The sequence below is a fragment of the Rhinopithecus roxellana genome, chromosome 7, assembly GCF_007565055.1.
Source record: "Rhinopithecus roxellana isolate Shanxi Qingling chromosome 7, ASM756505v1, whole genome shotgun sequence".
Lineage (NCBI taxonomy): Eukaryota > Metazoa > Chordata > Mammalia > Primates > Cercopithecidae > Rhinopithecus > Rhinopithecus roxellana.
The window spans coordinates 104,554,500-104,576,827 of record NC_044555.1 but is presented as its reverse complement, the minus strand read 5'-3'; positions in this window follow the sequence as shown (position 1 = coordinate 104,576,827).

The following is a 22,328-nucleotide window of genomic DNA, read 5'->3' as shown; positions in this document are numbered from 1 at the left end:
GGGCAGTAGGAGAACCAAGAAAGAAACAAAATGTTGGGATAGGGTAGATAAAGAGGCAAGTGGTTCCATTCTTTTGAGGCTTTCATCAGTGTTCACTGAATCTACATTTTATATATAAAAGGAGGGGATAGAAGAACAGTCCATTATGCATTGGCTTGTGCTCAGTGAATCTGCATTAATACCCATTTGTCTTGGTTGGGTGGAGTATGACTTCTGGTCTTGTCTTTATTTCATTTATTTATTTTTATTTTATTATTTATTTATTTTGAGATGGAGTCTCGCTCTGTCACCGAGGTTGGAGTGCAGTGGCGCAATCTCAGCTCACTGCAACCTCCGCCTCCCAGGTTCAAGTAATTCTCCTGCCTCAGCCTCCTGAGTAGCTGAGATCACAGGGGCATACCACCAGGCCTGGCTAATTTTTGTATTTTCAGTAGAGACGGGGTTTCACCATGTTGGCCAGGCTGGTCTCAAATGGGAGCACATATACTAAAATCTGCTCTTGTCTTTATCCATGATGGTCTTGTCTTTGTCCTGTCCCTGTGAAGATAAACTGTTAATTACCTTGTCAGCGTGAAATTCAACAGAACCGTTTTAGGTTAAATATCTTGGGCCCTATGAGGAATTTCCTTGTGAGCAAATTGTCAGGGAGGCCTCCTGGGGAAGTATGTGGTCTTCAATTTTTGTAGGAATAAAAATGGAAGGCAATTTTCTATGACTCAGTTCCCAAGCTTGACTTTTCCCTTTGGCTCAGTGTGTTTGGGGTCCCAAGATTTTATTTTTCTTTCATAATCCCAAATTCATATATTGAACTCCTAACCCCTATATGGGGGAAGGAAAACATCCCCTTCACTCTCTGAAGGTTCACTGAAATATCAACTGACAAAAGGCAGATTAGCCAGGCACAGTGGGCATGCTTATAGTCCCAGCTACTCCAGAGACCAAGGCAGGAGAATCACTTGTGTCCAGTTACAGGCTGTAGTACACTGTGCTGATAGAGTGTCTGCACTAAGTTTGCCATCAATATCGTAATTGCCAGGGAGTAGGGAACCATCAGGTCACCTAGGGAGGGATGAACTGGCCCAGGTTGTAAGTGGAGCAGATTAAAACACCCTTACTAATCAGTGGTGGGATGGTAGCCATGAATAGTCACTGTAATAGTCTGGGGAACATAGTGAGACCCTGTCTTTATAAATAAAATTTTTAGAAAGGCATATTAATAGGAAGGAAGGCATACCAATTTATTAACATGTACATGGAAGAATCACAAAGTAATTACACCAAATCTGCAATGGGATACAGAAGCTTAAACACCATCTTGAGGTTAGAGAAAAAAAAATACGGGCTCAGAACAGTTATGCTGGTAAATCAGGTGATAGTGGCAAGACAGGTTATGGGAAGGGGAGAAGAAGAGGTCTGTCTGGCAAAGGTGGTCTTGTTATGTAATGTAGAAGAAACCTCACTGCTAGCAGCCCTCACGGAGAATACATTTTACATGTTTTTTTTCAGACATTTAAAACTGTCAGGATCTCAGTTAATCTTTCCTAGATCGAGACAAAGAAAGGTCTGCCTGCATCAATGCAGAAAAATGCAACTAGACTTAAATGCTAAATGGTCACACTTGTTCCATCTTAGACCTAATTCCTAACTTAATCATAGAGTCCTTTCCACAGGCAAGTAGTAAATTTATACAAAGGCCATCCATAGCTTTTAAGATGGAGCTACAAAGTAGATACCTACATGATACAATTGTTTTTTAAGAGTCTAATGTTGATTCAGCTCTGAAATCCTCATGTTTGTTCTTAAGCGTGAAGTGAGCCATAATGCAGCACATGTTGCAATGGATTTCATCTTGAGGAATGCAATTATGAAAAAGTGCATCATCATCATAGGATATTGCCTATTATGACTAGAGTGCAATTCCATTTCTCACTGTTTCTTAAAGAGAACCATATTAAAATTTTGAGTGTGACAAGTCTTTGTTACGTGGGACTTTTTGGTATCTCTGGCTAAGTCACTAGCTGCTAATATGGTATCCCAGTCATTGGACAATGAAAAATATCATCCAGATGTGCAGGATAATACTCTTCTTTGAAAATTACTATTGCATCAATAGCCAAGCGTAATGATATTTAAACGGCATTGTTTTCATGGGTAACTACTAAAAATCATAGAAAAATATACACAATTTCAAACAATGTACATTTAGTCTGTCAACCCCCCAGCCACATAGTAAAGCCCTTCGTAAGTAACCAAGAGCTTGAGATTTTTTTTATCATTGTACCTTTCATGCAGTTGAGAGAGGCATTATGGGTTTAAGTAACTCCCCAAAGATCCCAAGAAGTGTTTCTGTGACACTTGTGCTTTTTACATTTTACATTTGAATGTCCATTTTAGAGTAATTTAAATGTAATTTGAAGTACAACAATGGCTCTATTAAAGATAATTCTCAGGCCAACTTTCCTTGGATTAAGCAAGCTTTAATGAATGCTATTTTCTTGTACTCCATTTAACCAGTGGCAAACTTGGAACAGCTCAGTAAACTACCGAAAGGGCAAGAGATGCAGAACCTGAGCTGAAAAATCTGTTTGCTACAGGCAAGAGAGTGTTTCTTTCATGTTGCTCCAAATGCCAAGGTATTCAGACTCTGGAATAGACAGATTTTTAAAACCCTAATTTTTAAATCTACAGGCATCACTTGAAAATGTAATGACCATCCCCAGTGCTAATTATTTAGGAAATTAGTATTATAAAATGTGAGATTGGAACACCTCACTTGGAGACCAAACATGAGAGTTACTCTTGGGTTACTTTCAAAGATACTAAATTGAAATTTCCTTGGAAAAGACACAAACTGAAATAAATCTGAGAATGGTGATCTTTCTAACTTTCTGGGATCCTCCATGTCAGACCCATCTGGTCTGAAGAATGCTGAATGTGTAACAACTGTATTTGTAATATGTATCATTCAGACTTCAGTAGACTATGATAAACATTCTGTAACTGTCTATATCATTTGAAATAGAAGTACCTAATATGCCACAGGGCCTTGCAATAAAATTAGCCTTGTTGGCTAATATCCAGAAAGGAAGAATAAATGTGAGTGTGTACTGTGGGGAGGGAGTGAAATGAGAACTATCGCTACCAAAATTCTCATGGAATTGTATTTCCCAAAGACATGCTGTCTATGGAGGCAGCAAACCTTTTCTGAAAAATAAAAATTAAATGAGACTATACTTTTGATATAACAGGCAGTTTTGTTTATATCCCCAAATATTCAACTATTGAAATGTTCCCTTCACATTGTGTGAAGATGATTTATAAGAAGAATGTATTACTATGTTGTAGAAGACATAATGTTCTGCAGATATGAACAAAAAGTCAAAGCTGTCAAAGGCCCTAATAAAAGCAGCTTTACAAAAACCTCTCCTTCTGAAAAACAATTAGAACATTGGAAAAAATCATTAAAACAAACCTTTCTAAAACTCTGGAAATTAATCAAAGACTTCTAACATTCCAAGGAATATTTCTTCAAGAAAAACCGCTAAATTTCCCTAAGAACTGCAATCTCTGTGATGTGTTAGCTTGCTCTATTACTATTCTTCACTCGCCAGATTTGTGAGACTCTTGAAAGCAACTGCCTCACAACTGCAGTAGTCATGAAAACTTGCATTTTAGCAACCACTGGAGGAAGCAGAAACAGGCATCTTCTTCCACAAAACCCATTCCCTGAGAAACGTGACTATTTGTCATGTCTGGAAACTCCCCAAATAGCTCTATTCTCAGGGTTGTCTTCGATGGACCTGAATCAGAGTTCACTCTGTACAAATAAGCCTATACCTAAAAAATTTTCTCACAAAAAGTAGTAGTTGTTTAACACTGCAGCTACCTGAAGCAATTAACAAGAGGCCCACTAAAAACTTAAAAGGAGGCCGGGCGCGGTGGCTCACGCCTGTAATCCCAGCACTTTGGGAGGCCGAGGCGGGCGGATCACGAGGTCAGGAGATCAAGACCACCCTGGCTAACAGGGTGAAACCCCGTCTCTACTAAAAAAAAAAATACTAAAAATTAGCCGGGCCTGGTGGTGGGCACCTGTGGTCCCAGCTGCTCGGGAGGCTGAGGCAGGAGAATGGCGAGAACCTAGGAGGCAGAGCTTGCAGTGAGCCGAGATCGTGCCACTGCATTCCAGCCTGGGCTACATCTCAAAAAAAAAAAAAAATTAAAAGGAAAAACCGGTGACTGAGACATTCATAGCAATCTTTGAAAATGTCAACATATTTCTGAGAATCTAAAAGGCCACACAGGTGTGCAAGGCTGTAGGCTCAAGAAAGTCCTCAGAATGCCCTATTTGCTCAAGTCTGACTAATCTTTTTTTTTCTTTCTTTTCTTTTTTTTCTTTTTTTTCGTTTCTTTCCTTCTTTCTTTCTTTCTTTCTTTCTTTCTTTCTTTCTTTCTTTCTTTCTTTCTTTCTTTCTTTCTTTCTTTCTTTCTTTCCTTTCTTTTTCTTTCTTTCTTTCCTTTTCTTTTCTTTTCTTTTCTTTTCTTTTCTTTTCTTTTCTTTTCTTTTCTTTCTTTTCCTTTCCTTTCTTTTCTTCTTTCTTGACAGAGTCTTGCACTGTTGCCCAGGCTGGAATGCAGTGGCACAGTCGTGGCTCACTGCAACCTCAGCCTCCCGGGTTCAAGTAATTCTCCTGCCTTAGCCTCCCGAGTAGCTGGGATTACAGGTACCCACCACTGCACCCAACTAATTTAAGTCTGACTAATCTTAAGCCTCTGAATAAGTTGAAAGTAAGGATAACAGAGTTGTTAATTGCAGGAATATTTAATGCGTGTCTAAAAAAATATACCAAATCCTTGGCAATGGCTGGGAGAATTACTGGTTCATGGCATTTAAGGACACCTCTGTCTTGCTAATCACTAACCTAACCAAGGAGACACTTTAGTGGCTACATATGTCAAAGAAAACAGACTTTACAGTATCAGTCCAAGAAAGTCAGTAAACAAATGAATAACAATAACAATATAAACAACAGCAACAAAATAGCTAACAGCAAGACCAACAAACCCTGGGAGAAGAAGTTCTGATTTCAAGATTTACAATGTTATGTTAAAATGTCAAGTATTTTAAAGAAAAAGTAGACATACAAAGAAACAGGAATGAATGGCCCATACAAAGAAAAAAAAGGTCAATAGAAAATGTCATGCTGGAAGCCAAGATGTCAGATTTATTATATAAAGATTTTAAATAGGCAATTATAAATATGTTCAAAGAACTAAAAAACATCTTGTCTAAAAAAATAAAGGCATGTATGGCAATGATTTCTCACTAAAGAGAGTGTCAACAAAGAGATAGACATTATTTTTTAAAAGCACCAGATAGCAACTCAGTAGTTTAAAAATCACAGTAACTGAAATGAGAAATTCACTAGAGTTCTACAGCAGATTTCAACTGTCAAGGAAACAATAAGAAAATTTGAATATAGTTCATTGTGACTATAGTAAAGAACAGAAAGAAGAAATAATAAAGAAAATTAGTGTAGTCGCAAAGATACGTGAGACACTGAAGTTCCTGAGGGAGAAGGGAAAGGAAGAACAGAAAGAATATTTGAAGACATAATTTCTAAAGGCTAACACAATTTGATGAAAAAACATGAATTTGCACATTCAAATAGCAAAACAGTTTTCCAGTAGGATAATCTCAAAGTAATCTACACCCAGACACATCATAGATAAAGTACCAAAACACAACGAGAATCTTGAAAGCAGTAAAAGAAATGTAGCTCTACATACAAGGTATTTTTTAATAGCAATTACAGCTAACTTCTTGTCAGAAATGTGGAGGGCAGAAGGCAGTAGGATCATATATGTATCATGCTAAAGTGAAAAAAGCAAGCCATAAACCAAGAATTCTATCTCTAGCAAACTATGTTTCAAAAATGGAGATATTAAAACATGCCAAGATTTAAAAAATAACAAAACAAAACAAAATAACTGACATAATGAGTAGACCTTCCCTATAAGAAATACCAAAAGGACTCCTTCACTCTAAAAAAACTTTTCACTAGACAAAAACTGAAATCCACATGAAGAATTAACACTAATAAAGGTAACTGCATAGATGAATATAAAATATAGGATCAATATATTTCTATTTATAACTATTTTCTTCTATCTGACTTGAAAGACAACTACATAAAACAATAATTATAAAACTATTAGTAGGCTTCCAAGGTACAATATAGTTTTTATGTCAATAAATAATAATACAAAGAAGGGTGAAAAAAACAAAGTTGGATTAGAGCAACACTTTTGGATACTGATGAAAGTAAGTTGGTATTAATCTAAACAAGTTCTTTTTAAGGTATGTTATTAACTGTCATCACAAGGGGAACCATTAAGAAAATGACTAAAAGAATGGTAAAAGAAATAAAAAGGAAATTAAAATGGTACACTTGAAAATGTCTATTTTTACACAAAGCAAGGCTACTCCATAAACATAAATATATACAATTAATAAATTTTCAATTGATAATAAAATAAAAATTTAAAAAATGCCAAAAATCCTAAGGCAATAACACAGAAATAGAGGAAACAAAAAGAGGTAAGACATGTGGAAAACAAATAGCAGAATGGATACTTCAACGGTACAGATTAACAGAATACGTAAAATATAAATCAGGATCATACTGTAGGCTATCTACTAGAGACACGCTTTAGATTTAAAAACACATATGAATTTAAAGCAAAAATATGGAAAATATATATAATGCAACAGTAACCAAAACAGAGCTGGAGTAGCTATATTACTATTGAACTAAATAGACTGCAGCACAAAGAATATTTCTAGAGAAAAAGAAAGATATTCTATAGTGATAAAGAGATAAGTCCATTAGAAAACCATAACAATTACAAATATACATGCAGATAGCAACAAAGCCCAAAATACAGGAAGCAAAATCTGTCTGAATTGAAGGGAAACGTTGGCAATTGAACAATAATTATCGGAGACTTCAACAGCTGCTTTAAATAATGGAAAGGACAACTAGACCCAAGACTAACAAGAAAAAAATAAGATTTGAACAACACTATAAATAAACTAGACCAAACACATATATAGAATACTATACTCAAAACAGCAAAATACATATGATTCTTAAGCTCTTGTATAACTTCATCCTGAATAACACTTATGCTAGGCCATAAAACAAGTCTTAGCAAATTTAAAAGTATTGAAATAATGCAAAGTATGTTCTCCAGCCAAAATAGAATGAAATTGAGAAATCAATAACAGAAGGACATTTGGGAAATTCACAAGTATGTGAAAATTAAACAACACACTCCTAAGTAACCAACAGGAAAGCAAGAAATCACAGAGGAAATTAGGAAAAACTTTGAGTAGAAGGAAATGAAAACATAACATACTATGCACACAGCTAAAGCAGTGCTTAGAGTGAAATCTGTAGCTATTAAATGCCTATATTAAAAAAAGAAGAGAGCTCTCATATCAATTAACACTTAACCTTAAAAAATTAAGAAAAGAAGAACATGCTAAATACAAAACAAGCAAAAGGAAATAAATGAAAAGATTAGAACATAAATAAACAAAGTTGAGAGTACAGAAAAGAGAAATCAACGAAACTGAAAGTTGATTCTTTGAAAAGATAAAGGAAATTAAAAACTCGAGCAAATTGATCATGTAAAAGGCAACTCAAATTACTAAAATGAGGAATGTAAGGGAAGATGTCATTACCAACATGACAGAAAAAAATTGTAATAAAAGAATACTAGGAACAATTATACACCAAAAATTTAGATGCCCTGGATAAAATGGACACATTTTCAGAAAGATGCAAACTTCTGAAACTGATTCAGAAAGAAATAAAAGATATGAAAAGGCTTATAAGAAATAAAGAGATGGAATTAGTAACAAAACACTTCTCACGAAGAAAATCCAGGTCCAGCTGCTTTTACTGATGAATTCGAGCAAACATTAAAAAAAGAATGAACAGAAATCCTCACATATTTTTATAAGTAATAGAGGAAAAAGAACCCTTTCTAACTCATTCTATGTGGCCAATATTACTCTGATGCCAAAACCAGAAAATATATCACAAGAAAAGTACAGGCTAATATACCTTAGGGCTATAAATGCAATTATAGTCAACAATACTAGGAACCAAATCAGGCAACATATAAAAAGGATTATATACCATGACCCAGTGAGATTTATTTCAGGAATTTGGGATTGACTAAAATCAAACAGTGTTGTACAACCACATTGATACAATAAAGGACAAAAACTATATACTGTTTTTCAAAAGACGCCAAAAAGGCCTGTGAAAAATTTAATGACATTTCATAATAAAAACACTCAACAAACTAGTCATAAAAGGAAACCTCCTTAACCTTATAAAGGCTATCTACAAATAACCTATCTTTAAATTGTGAATGAGTAAAAAGAAATAAAGATGTTGTTCTCACTAGCAACTAGGTAAGCCTTTGATATTGTGAATAATGCTGCAATAAACATACATGTGCATGTGTCTTTGTAGTAGCATGATTTATAATCCTTTGGGTATATACCCAGTAATGGGATCGCTGGGTCAAATGGTATTTCTAGTTCTAGATCCTTGAGGAATCACCACACTGTCTTCCACAATGGTTGAACTAATTTACTCTCCCACCAACAGTGTAAAAGCGTTCCTATTTCTCCACATTCTCTCCAGCATCCGTTGTTTCCTGACTTTTTAATGATCGCCATTCTAACTGGTGTGAGATGGTATCTCATTGTGGTTTTGATGTGCATTTCTCTGATGACCAGTGATGATGAGCATTTTTTCATGTGCCTGTTGGTTGCATACATGTCTTCTTTTGAGAAGTGTCTGTTCATATCCTTTGCCCACTTTTTGATGGTGTTATTTGGTTTTTCTTGTAAATTTGTTTAAGTTCTTTGTAGATTCTGGATATTAGCCCTTTGTCAGATGGGTAGACTGCAAAAATTTTCTCCCATTCTGTAGGTTGCCTGTTCACTCTGATAGTAGTTTCTTTCGCTATGCAGAAGCTCTTTAGTTTTATTAGATCCCATTTGTCTGTTTTGGCTTTTGTTGCCATTGCTTTTGGTGTTTTAGTCATAAAGTCCTCGCCCATGCCTATGTCCTGAATGGTATTGCCTAGGTTTTCTTCTAGGGTTTTTATGGTTTTAGGTCTAACATTTAAGTCTCTAATCCATCTTGAGTTAATTTTTGTATAAGGTGTAAGGAAGGGATCCAGTTTCAGTTTTCTACATATGGATAGCTGGTTTTCCCAGCACCATTTATTAAATAGGGAATCCTTTCCCCATTGCTCGTTTTTGTGAGGCTTGTCAAAGACCAGATGGTTACAGATGTGTTGTGTTATTTCTGAGGCCTGTGTTCTGTTCCATTAGTCTGTATCTCTGTTTTGGTACCAGTACTATGCTGTTTTGGTTACTGTAGCCTTGTAGTATAATTTGAAGTCAGGTAGCGTGATGCCTCTAGCTTTGTTCTTTTGCTTAGGATTGTCTTGGCAATGCGGGCTCTTTTTTGGTTCTATGTAACTTTAAAGTAGTTTTTTCCAATTCTGTGAAGAAACTCATTGGTAGCTTGATGGGGATGGCATTGAATCTATAAATAACCTTGGGCAGTATGGCCATTTTCACGATATTGATTCTTCCTATTCATGAGCATGGAATGTTCTTCCATTTGTTTGTATCCTCTTTTATTTCGTTGAGCAGTGGTTCGTAGTTCTTGGAGAGGTCCTTCACATCCCTTGTAAGCTGGATTCCTAGGTATTTTATTCTCTTTGTAGCAATTGTGAATGGGAGTTCACTCATGATTTGGTTCTCTGTTTGTTTGTTATTGGTGTATAGGAATGCTTGTGATTTTTGCACATTGATTTTGTATCCTGAGACTTTGCTGAATTTGATTGTCAGCTTAAGGAGATTTTGGGCTGAGACGATGGGGTTTTCTAGATATACAATTATGTCGTCTGCAAACAGGGACAATTTGACTTCCTCTTTTCCTAATTGAATACCCTTTATTTCTTTCTCTTGCCTGATTGCCCTGGCCAGAACTTCCAACACTATATTGAACAGGAGTGGTGAGAGAGGGCGTCCTTGTCTTGTGCCAGTTTTAAAAGAAAATGTGAGTGAATTTCTACTGGGATTTGGCAATGGATTCTTAGAAATGAAACCAAAAGTGTAAGTAACAAAAGAAGAAGAAATGATAAATTGGAGTTTATCAGAATCAAACACTTTTGTGCTTCAAAGAACCCCATCAAAAATGTGAGAAGACCACCCACAGAATGGGAGAAAATGTCTGTCAGTTATGTATTTGATAAGGGATCTGTATACAGAATATACAGTAAACTCTTACAAATCAACAACAGAAAGGCAGATGACCTGATTTACAAATGGTCAAAGTTTTGCTAGCTGCAAATGGAGTGCAGCTCACATGTGTCAGGCCTATATTTTCTAAGGTCTCCGTTTTTCAGCTAACTGTCTATGTTTGAAGCCCAGATGGAAGATTAAAAGGGATAGTAAAAAAGGAAAACAAAAGCTGCCATGGGAATAGTGCCAAAAGTTGGAAAAATGTGGGAGGGTAAATTGATGGGAAGAGTAAAGTCGACTTCTAGATCCTTTGGTGCTGCTGTCTCTGAGCTGATAAGCAAGTGTTGTAAAGAAGGCTATTATTAGGTGGGTGATATAGTTTGGGTATTTGTTCCTTCCAAATCTCATGTTTGAAGTCGGACGTACAAGAAGTGTTTGGGTCATGGGGGCAGATCCCTCATAAATGGCTTGGTGCTGTCCTTGGAGTAATGAAGGAATGAATTTCTGCTCTAATAGTTCACACAAGAGCTGGTTGTTTAAAAATATGGCACCCCTCTCCTCTCTCTCTTGCCTCCTCTTCTCTCACCATGTGACACGTCTGCTCCCCTTCACCTTCTGTCATGATCGGAAGCTTCCTAAAGCCCTCAGCAGAAACAGATGGTTGCATCATGCTTCTTGTACAGCCTGAAGAAACATGAGCCAAATAAATCTCTTTTCTTTGTAAATTATCCAGTCTCAGGTATTCCTTTATAGCAATGCAGTCGTCTAATGCAGTGGGAAAAGGCAGGCAGGAAAATCTTTGTCTTTGTAAATTGCTGCCCTGCCATCAGACAAGTAGAGGAAAAGCAAGGAGAGTCCCCCTGGATTTTACCTGTCTTCAGCTCAACAATCTCCAGTATTTTAGAGAGGGATATTTTGGCTTTCTTCAGTAGAAAGGATTACAAATGCATGCCCTCAAAGGTCAAGAGTCACACAAATAATTTAAAACAAGTAACTAAAATTAATTTTTTATAAATATTTATCTCCTAAGCTAAAGTTACCCACTGAGGAAAGGAATTTTGTGCTGGTCTAAAGGACTTTAACTCTGTTTCAAATCTGATCTCAGCTGGAATGTTGCTTAGCTAATTCCCTGGATGTTAACATTTCATGGACATGTTAAGATTTACATCTCCAAGGGACCAAGAAGGCTCTGTATTAAAAAAAAACAAAAACAAAAACAAAACAAAAAAACTTTGAAATCTTTTAACTTTGGGGCAAAAGAACTCTCTTTCATGCACATTTTAGTTTAAAACTAAGAAGCATTGGTCACAAATAAAAACAAATCTGAATTACAAACAATACAAAGCAACAGTAATTTTAAAAGGATGCTATGTAATTTAGGCCAAAAAAGGAAAACCTCTGCTGTCATTGGACTGCTAATACTATGACCTGGGCCACTAGCTATGAAGCAGGAGTAGAGCAGGCAGGTTTCTTTTTCCCTTCCCTCCCCTCCCCTCCCCTCCCCTCCCCTCCCCTCCCCTCCCCTCCCCTCCCCTCCCCTCCCTTCCCCTCTCCCTAAAATGTGACCCTTCATCTCCCTAAAATGTGAATCTCTTGTCTGGAAGCAAATATGGAACCTCTGTTCTAGAAAGAGAGGGTTGAAATAAGCAGACCAAATAACATCTAGAACTTAGTCAAGAAGAAACGAGGGCTACGAGTAGTAGCTCATGTCTGTAATCCCAGCACTTTGGGAGGCTGAGGAAGGAGAATCACTTGAGCACAGGAGTTTGAAACCAGCCTGTAAAACATAGTGAGACCCCATCTCTACAAAAGTTAAAAAAAAAAAAAAAAAAAAAAATAGGCATGGTGGCACATGCTTCTGGTCCCAGCTACTCAGGAGGCTGAGGTGAAAGGTTCGCTTGAGCCTGGGAGGCAGGGGCTGCAGTGAGCTGAGATAGTACTGCTGCACTCCAGCCTAGGTGACAGAGTGAGACCCTGTCTCAGAAAGAAAGAAAGAAAAGAAGGAAGGAAGGAAGGGAGGGAGGGAAGGGGAGGGGGAGGGGAGGGGAGGGGGGAAGGAAGGAAGGAAGGAAGGGAGGGAGGGAGGAAGACACCATGGCAAATTAATATAGAGATTTTATTTGGCCTCAAGTTGAGGATGGTAGCCCGGGAAACACTGGGAAGTGGTCCAGAGAACAAAGGAAAGGTTCCAGTTTTTAAAGATAAAGGGGTGAATCAGAAGAGGGGGCAATCGCAAAAGTTGTTTTTCTAGAATTCTCATTGGTTTACAGAAATAACATTTATTTGTGATTGCCTATGCACCGTTGAACCATAGGATATGAGCTATGGTGTCCAGCCTGGGTCATAGTTAGGTTAATTTATAAGGCATTTGCAGCAACACTCACTCTAGCGTACTTATAGCAGGTGGCTTTGAAATGATTACTTAGCTTAAGTGGTGGGGGTGCTAAGGCAGGGGGTGATGTAAGACATTACTGTGACATTTCAATGGCTCTCTGGGTCTGATAAGTAAAAGGGGCTCACATTCCTCAGAGAAAAAGTTTATTTTCTTCCTCATGCTAATCAGATACAGTATTCCAGTGAAATATTGGAACACCTATCTGATAAACAAAACTGTCATGGGATTCTAAAGAATTTCAGGAACATGAAAAGGTTGAAATCACAAGAAAACACGTGAGTACTAAATATACTTATGAATGCTAAAAGCAGTCAAGCCTGTATAAGCCAACTGTCAGGCCTGGTTTCTTTTATTCAAATTTTGATATAATTATGTAATAATAACAACAAAAATAATAGGTGACATTTGTTGAATGCTTACTATACAACATCAAATAAGGAACAAATATCATCATTTTACAGATGTGGAAATTGAAATTTAAAGTGGCCTCATGCCACTTAGGTAAGGCTAATGTCACTTCGATTAGCAAGTGGCAGAACTGGGATTATCTGAAATTTTCCACATCTGACACATTCTAATCCTTTTAAACTTGGTTTTTGGTGACTAGTTTATAAAGCAAGTATTTCTTTAATAGAGTAGAAAAGTAAAGTAAAATAAAATACCTTACTTTTTCTGGCTCTTGAACTGAACAAAGACAGATACGGCATAAAATTTAATATTTATTCTTTAAAAAAAAGAAAAACCCAGAAATTTAACAACTGCAATCATCTTTCAATCTCAATTTTCCAAGGGGATCAGATTTAACTGATGTCCTTGTCCTGTCTCCTTTTTTGGAGACAGGATCTCTCCCTGTTGCCCAGGCATGAACATGGCTCACTGCAGCCTTGACCTCCTGGGTTCAAGTGATCCTGCCTCTTCAGTCTTCCGAGTAGCTAGGACCACAGGTGCAGGCAACCATGCCTAATTTTTTATTTTTTTTATTTTTGGTAGAGACTGGATCTTGCCATGTTGTGCAGGCTGGTCTTGAATCCCTGGGCTCAAGCAATCCTTCCTCTTCAGTCTCCCAAAAGTGTTGGGATTATAGGCATGAGCTACCACATCTGTCCTTAGTTATTTCCAAATCCCCAAACAAAATGCGTTAAAATTGTATAAATACATCTTTCAAATATGAATAAAATACTGAGTTTGATGAATTGGGTGCATAGACCAATGGTCTACTGCATTCCCAAGTTAAAAGCTAACGTTGATATGGTGCTAGTTCTGTGACAGTTTCTGATATATAAGTATACATGAATATTTATAAATTCCATATAAATCAGGCATGTGTTAATTTTTGCAATGATATGATCAGACAATATGATGAAAAATGGTGACAGTTATTGACTATAATGATCATTTAGCTTATCAACAACATTCATAGTCCCATGCTTACAATTTATAAAATTTGGCTGAACAAACAACCTAACACATCTTACAATTTTTTAATGTATTTGTTATATTATCCCAATATCTACTATGGAAGTACATTCTTAGTGCAAGATATAAACACTTCAGAGTCAAAAGAGGTGGAAGATATTAAAGTAACCATATTCTGCAATTCCCCAAATAGGTAACATGTATACTTGGTAAACAGACAAAATTTTCTGCTCTCAGACGGTGTCTTCGGAATTTCAAATAATACTGAGTTATGGGAATTGCCATGGTAAGTTAAGATCTACAGTCGGGGAAGAAGGATTTATAAGGGATATGTTTTATAGCTCCTGTATGAGTAGGATTTTGATGTACCATATACATGCTTTGAAGGTAGTATTATGCAGGGTACTAAATTGAGTTATACTTGCAGTCAATGGGTATTATTTGACCGGTGACATTTTAGAAAAAGTGTCTATATAATTTTCCAAGGCTATATGTTAGAAATTTTGCTGAATCTTATGTCTGAACATCTCAAAGAATTTTTAGAGAAAACAATTTCACAGATAATGATAATTAGATAACTTCACTTTGCAAATATATGAACTGCCTTTCGAATGACCCTTTTAGTAAAATGAGATTGATTGCGTCCTCTTCATAGCAGAAAATTTACCATAAAGCATGAATCTATTATGAAAAGTACATACATGTAACCTGGTATCCTTGCTTGGCAGGGTGATGTTACATTTAGGTACATGACCTGCCTACTGTGATAAGCTCCCTATCTCTTCAAATATTAACTCTCCTGTTCACTCCTGTCTGATGCCTGAAGTTCCTTTAATATTACAAAAGGCAGGCCGGGCGCGGTGGCTCAAGCCTGTAATCCCAGCACTTTGGGAGGCCGAGATGGGCGGATCACGAGGTCAGGAGATCGAGACCATCCTGGCTAACACGGTGAAACCCCGTCTCTACTAAAAATACAAAAAACTAGCCGGGCGAGGTGGCGGCAGCCTGTAGTCCCAGCTACTCGGGAGGCTGAGGCAGGAGAATGGCGTAAACCCGGGAGGTGGAGCTTGCAGTGAGCTGAGATCCGGCCACTGCACTCCAGCCCGGGAGACAGAGCGAGACTCCGTCTCAAAAAAAAAAAAAAAAAAAAAAAAAAAAAAAACAAAAGGCTTAATCAATTTATTAATAATCCTATATCATTTTGCACTATTGCTGCCTAGTGATCTGCATTGTTTGTGGTTCTTGACTGGAAAACTAAGAAAGTCTTAGAAAATATCATTCTAATGTTATTGTATCAAAATGAATTACCCACATACAAGCACAAAAGTAAAGCTGTAAAGCAATTAATTCAGTTCCTCAAATAAATCAAAAAAAGAAGAAAGTGAATGATAACTATCAGTTACTTCCTTTTTTAATTTAATGGATGAATTTATTTTTATTCACTCTCCATTTTCCTCTCCCAGCCTATTTGTGGTTTTGTAGCAAAAAGATTTTTACATGGCTTTTTGTGTAATTATTTTGCGAAAACCCACAATATAAAAGAAACTGACTTCTTTTAAGAATGAAGGAACTTCCTCTTTTCAGAAGGGTCGGAAGTAATTTTTCTCTTTAAGCAAAACCTCTGTTCTATGGTTCACGTTCAGATGTGAGCTTCATTCAAACATGCTTCCCTTCTTCGCTGCTAATGAAAGCATGTGATGACATTTCTGCCTTGGCAAATTTAAATCATCTCCCTTAAGGTGAGGGTAGGTAAATAACTTAGCAAGTTATCTCTTTTATACAAACAGACTTATTTTGGCACAGTGTATAATTGTATACAAACAATTGTATAAATACTATTTTAAAATGCTAGATTTTTTTCCCCCATGCACACTGAATTGAATTCATCGTAATGTGAAAATGACTGACATGTAATTCTTTTCTCCGAGCAACATTAGCCATAAAAATGGAGACAGATCAACAAACTCCTTGGTGACTATGTGTCAGGAAAGGGAAAAACACCATAGGGGTAGAATTTACGGAAGTCTTATTTTAAATACAATTTTACCTCAAAAGATGGGCCATAGAAGGGAGGCCTGTATTCCACTCTCCTCGTAAAATGTGAGTTTTTAAATCTATAAGTAGGAAGAGATGTACAACACATATTAACAAAGAAGTCTGTTGCCAAATTTTAAGTATTTTAAAAAAGGCATGTCTATATCTGATGGGACTTTTTTAAATGATTTAATTTATTCCTACTGCAATAAATTAGGCTATTCAAGCAATCCAGTGTCCATTCATCTATTAATAGTATCAAGCTTTTAAAATGTAAAGCTTTCAGTTCTGCCGCTTGTAAAATCATATAGTGCTTTCATTCCAATTTATGTTGATTCAGTTCAAATAACGGAAATTTTGAATTACACCATGGCTATTTTGACAGGTATACAGGCTATAGTAAAGTGGTTTTGGACATGTGTTCAGAATTCTATAAGCGGGGGAAAAATAAAAATAATGGATTCCTAAGTTACAATGGTTGCTATTTGCAATAAATTATGTTATAAGCAATTATTTTATAAGATCCTTATATAATCAGTAAAATATGCAATAAAATTATAAAGATGCTGAACCTCCTATCAAGTTTAGTTATATCAAAATTCTCACAAAAAGATGCTACATTTCATTTATTTAGAAAATAAGAACAATGATATTGTCAAGATAGATAATTTTGAATTCTGATTTACAAACATTCAGTGAGTGAGTTCCTAAAGCTATGTATTCCAATAGGGTACAGATATTTGAACTGAAGGTGAATATTTCTCTTGATCCCAACAAGCTTTGGGTGTCTTAACCACACTGAGAATTCTCTACATAGTACTCAAATTGATTGACAGGTTTGTAGATCAACAATGTTTTTCTTTTAACCTTACATCATTTCTCTTCCAAGGTTATCTCAGCCCCAGAGATTCACTGACACTTGGGGGAATGGTAGTTTTAATTATTGATTTTTGAACAGTTTAACTTTGTGACCACTACCTCTTGATAAGTGCTTAAGGTAGGATTGGCCTTAGACCCCAATATAATAGCTAGTTGGGATATAAAGATCAGAATATCCTAATCTCTGTCTGCATCCCTTCCTTCCCTGAGACTCCTTATGGTGCAATGCCCACAAATAAGGATTTCTCCTTTATAAGCAGTGTCTTTGAAAGTTTCTCTCAGAGAAGTAACAGATTAGGTATCTGACACATTATTGTGAAATAATTTATCAGATCTCTTTCCTTCGTTGTTGGGAAGGAAGATCCCAACCATCAAGAATGCACTGGACACCTGGGGCTAAGGCATTACACAGGGGCCAAAGAACACTCAAAAGGGAGGCAGGGGAACTCGAGGGATCAACATTGCATCCTTCATAGTTTGGCTAAGGGCTGAATCACCTCTGAACAAAAGTAACCTCCCTAATCAACAGCTGCGTCCATAGAGTGCACATCTAAAGGACAATTATTTCAGACTGGAATGTACAACACTAAATAGCTTATTTTTCCTTCCTCTTTTTCCATTGAGGTTATAAAATTCTAAATCCAAATTCCAAGACAAAGGTCCTTAATAAGAGGAAATTCCTCTGGCATTGAATAGGGAAGATTAGCAATGGCTATTATCCCTTTTTATAATCATGTAGCTACTTATAACAAAATGAAAGAAGACCCCTGCCTTGCTCACATTGTAAACACATGGGAAAGAATGGGATCACATGCCCAGGCAGGTCTGTGTGTGCTTGAAGGGTATTGCAAGATCCTGCACACCCACCACTGATTTGGCTTGGCATTTGCACCATTCAGGTCACTCTAGATCTGTTTTAACAAATGGAAGAAAAGACTGAGGACCTAGGAGCCCCCAGGGTTATTCCCTCCCCGGTTCCAAGGTAGCTCTATGACATCAATGAATGCTTTACTAAGAGGAATAACAAAAAGATAATATTTATTGAACATTCATTATATGCCTGGCACTTTACATTTATCTGAGTTAATTTCGGCAACCATTCTGGTAGTTATGCTTATTATCTTCATTTTGCAGATGCAGAAATAGGCAAGGAAAAGCTATATAACTCCCTTAAGGTGACACAGCTAGTAAGCAGCTGAAAAGGGATTTGGACTCTATCAGTGTACCCACATTGTCCACACTTTTCGCCATTAAAGTAAGTTGTCAGTAGATGAACAGAACTCAAAGAAGTGGAGGTGGCTATTGATGCAATTGAGCAGTTTATCGAGGAGTAAAACTTCTAATTGGATACGGCACTTGCATTGCCAGTATCAAAACATTGTAAAGGAAAGATGAAAAATGTCATCAATAGTTCAACACTTTGGAAGCATTTGTATACTTTACATCACAGAGACAAAATACCCAGATGGGAGATTGAATATTTGATTTTGCATCTGGGTGTTCTGGCAAAATAGAAAGCAAGAAAAGTGATTTCTATTTGGTTATTTTTAATTTGTGGTGATATCAGCACCCTATAAACTGAAGGAGAGAAACTCAATGGTAGTGGTCCTACTATATATGTTTTGTGCTGAAATGCACTTGCAACTGGAATTGTTTGCTTTAATATATTTCAGTGGGGTGTCACCAGGGGCAGCCTCAACAAAATTGTAAAAGTTAGACTCATCTTTGATGTTCTTTTGCATCTTCAGGGATGCACTACCCTTTTGTCCCTACCAGGTGAAAGTTGACTTCATGTTTTATATATCCTCCATTCGCAGCATGCTCTTATAAATAAGCCATTTGTAATAACATATAAAAAGGGCCAAAATTTTAAGTAACTGTGGGACAGAAGTGATGGTAGAAGTTTATGTACCTGTCATAGGTGACAAATTTGTGAGGAGAGAGGACTTCTGAGCCCCTTACACACCCTCTAAAGTACCACCAAATTATATGATTTCCAGACTTGTAAGTCTTAAAACCCCTGTACAGGAAAACCACAGTGATAAAATAAAATCAAAGACTGATTAATTTCTAATTATGTAACTTAAAAGAATGGGGATACAAAGACTACACATGGTAATGATTTAGACTAGAAGTATTTCTTTGAGAATAATCAGCAAGCTAAATACTTTATGCCACTTTCTTCCAAAAGCAGTAATTTAAGACCCTCTGTAAAGGTTATGGCAATGCCAGTTACTATAAAGCATAATCTGTTTCTCTCTCTTGTTCTCTTTCAATTGTCCTAGAAATACAACTACTCAACCCTGTTGTAGCATGGAAACGCTTACAGACAATATGCAAACAAATGAGTAGAGTTGTTTTTCAAAAAAAACTTTATTTACAAAAACAGAAAGTCAGCCTACTGCCATAGACTGTTGCCCCTTTCTCTACAAGTGCTATTTTAGATTGTATAGTTGAGTCCAGTGACCCATTTTGAATTAAATTTTATATATGGTGCAAGGTATGAATCACAGTTTATTTTCTTGCATATTGATATCAAATTGTGCAGTAACATTTGTTGAAAAGACTGTCCTTTTTCCATTGACTTGCCTGCGTACCTTTGTCAAAAATCAGTTGTCCATGCACTTGTGGATCTCTTTCTGAACTTGCTACTCTGTTCTGTTGATTTATTTGCCTATTTTTAGGCTACAATTACATTGCTCTATAAGTATATAATGAATCTCAAAGTAAGATAGCATTAGCTCTCCAAGTTTGTTCATTAACTCCTGGCTACTTTTAAGATTTTTCTCTTCATTGCTAGTTTTAAGCAATTTGATTTTGATGTGCTTTGTTGTACTTTTCTCGTGTTGTCATGCTTGAGGTTCATTGAACTTCTTAGATCTCTGGGTTTACAGTTTTCATCAAATTTGTAATTTATTTTTTTGGCCATTATTTCTTCAAATATCTTTTCCGTCCTCTCCTCTGGGGCATGAATTGCATATGTATTAAGTTCCTTGAAGTTATTTCAGAGCTCACTAATGATCCGTTCTTCTCTTTCTCTGGATTCTTTTTTATTGCTTTGCTGCATTTTGGGAAGTTTTTATTGCTACGTCTTCAAGTTCATTAATCTTTTTATCTTCAATACATAGTCTGCCATTAACTCCTAGCAGGGAATTTTTTTATCACATAAATTGTGGTTTTCATTTGGAGATGTTTTATTTGAATCTGTTTAACTATCTTTTATGTCTCTGCTTACCTTTATGCACATGTTTAATATAATTATAATAACTCATTTAATGTCCTTATCTGCTATCATCTAGGTTAATTTCAGTCGTTTAATTTTTCTCCTCATTATTAGTTGCACTTTCTTATTTCTTTTTATGAATAGAAATTTGTGAATTTTACCTTGTTGATGCAATGGATAGATAGATGCTGGATAGATAGAGAGATTGATTGATTTATATATATTTCTATAAATATTTTTGAGTTTTGTTCTGGGCCACAGTAAATTTGCTTAGAAATGGTTTGATCCTTTCAGGCTTTGCTTTTAAGAAATATTAGGCAGAATCAAAACTGTGATAAGTTTAGCACTGCTTATTCACAACTAATGAGTCAAGACCCTTCTGAGTACTCTATCCAATGCCCCATGAACTATGAGGTTTTCCAGTGTAACTTGTGGAAAAAGTCATTGTTTCTGGTCCCGTGTGAGTGCTAGGTACTGTTCCCTATACTCTTCTCTGATGATTCTTTTCTCTGTCTCTGGTAGTTTCCTTACACATATGATCCTGTCATCCAATCAGTACTCTGAATACTCTGGAGTTCTCTCTTCGTGTGAAGAAGGCAGCCTTGCGGGTTGGCTTATACAGGCTTGGCTTCTTTGGGTACTCATGAATATCTATAGTAGTCATGTGTTTGCATGTGATTTCAAACTTCTCATGTTCCTGGCATTTATTAGAACTCCACGGATATTCTCTCTTCTCCAGTACTTTGCCCTGTGTATTTTGGCTATCTTGGGTCCTTCAGACTCTCAGCTCCTTGACATACTCTTATGATATAAAAACTAATTAATATTAACATATTTCATTGAATGAAAGGTGACATCAGTTGTAAGACGCACCATTATTTTGTGTATCCCTAAGAAAGAACAAATATTTTAAATTATACTGTGACTCAATACCTTAATGATAGCTCTGTGTGTTATTTGAATTGGTCACACCCGTCTCTTCTTGCTTTGAGATTTCTTTTATCAGATCCGAAAGTCTTGGTGATTTCTTCTGTCTTCTGCCTTTAGTTGCATTACTAGTTGTATGGTAAATCATCATTTTCCACATATATCTGTAAGAATTTAATGGTATATAATGCAGGTTCATGTACATGTAGGTAATTTTTACTTTTTAGTTTTTATAAAATATTTGGTTTATTCTTTGCAAGAAAATTAGGAGTTAGTCTTTTCTCCACTAATCACTAATATAACTGTATTACCGTTCTACTGCTGCTGTAACAAATTACTGCCAAACTAGTGGTCAGAAACACCACAAACTTACTGTCTTATAGTTGTGGAAGTCAGACGTCCTATATGGGTCCCAAAGGGCTAAAATAAAGTTGTCAGCAGAGTCGCATTCCTTCGCGAGGCTCTACGAGAGAATCCGTTTCCCTGCCTTTTCCGACTTTTAGAGGCTGTCCACATTCCATGGCTCATGGTTCTATTCAAAACCAGCAATGTCAGGCCATGTATTCACACTGCCATCTCTCTGATTCTCTCTTTTGTAGTCACATCTCCCACGACTCTGACTCCTCCCCTGCTTTCCTCTCCCACCTTTAAGGACTCTGGTGACATGATTGCATTGGGCCCACCCAAACAATCCAGGAAAATCTCCCCATTTTAAAGCCATCTGATTAGCAATTTTAATTCTCCTTCCCCAGGTAAGATAACATATTTACAGGTTCCCAGGATGGCTATGTGGACATCTTTGGGGGAAGAGGGATATTACGCTGTTTACCACAGTCACTAACATCAAATTCATGTCCCTGCTCTTGTTCTGCACCACCTTGTATGTATAACAACTTTTGCTTCAATGAGGAATCACGTTATAGTTTCTCTGGAGACATTTTAAACTCAATGCATGTAATACAGTACCTAAAAAGCATATAACACATTGCTGTGATGATCATATAAACAACGATGATCAAATTTCACTGTGTAGAAAATGACAAACAAGTCACACTTAATTGATGAAAAGATGCCATAGAATTTTAGGATGCAGCCTTATTTCAGAGACATTA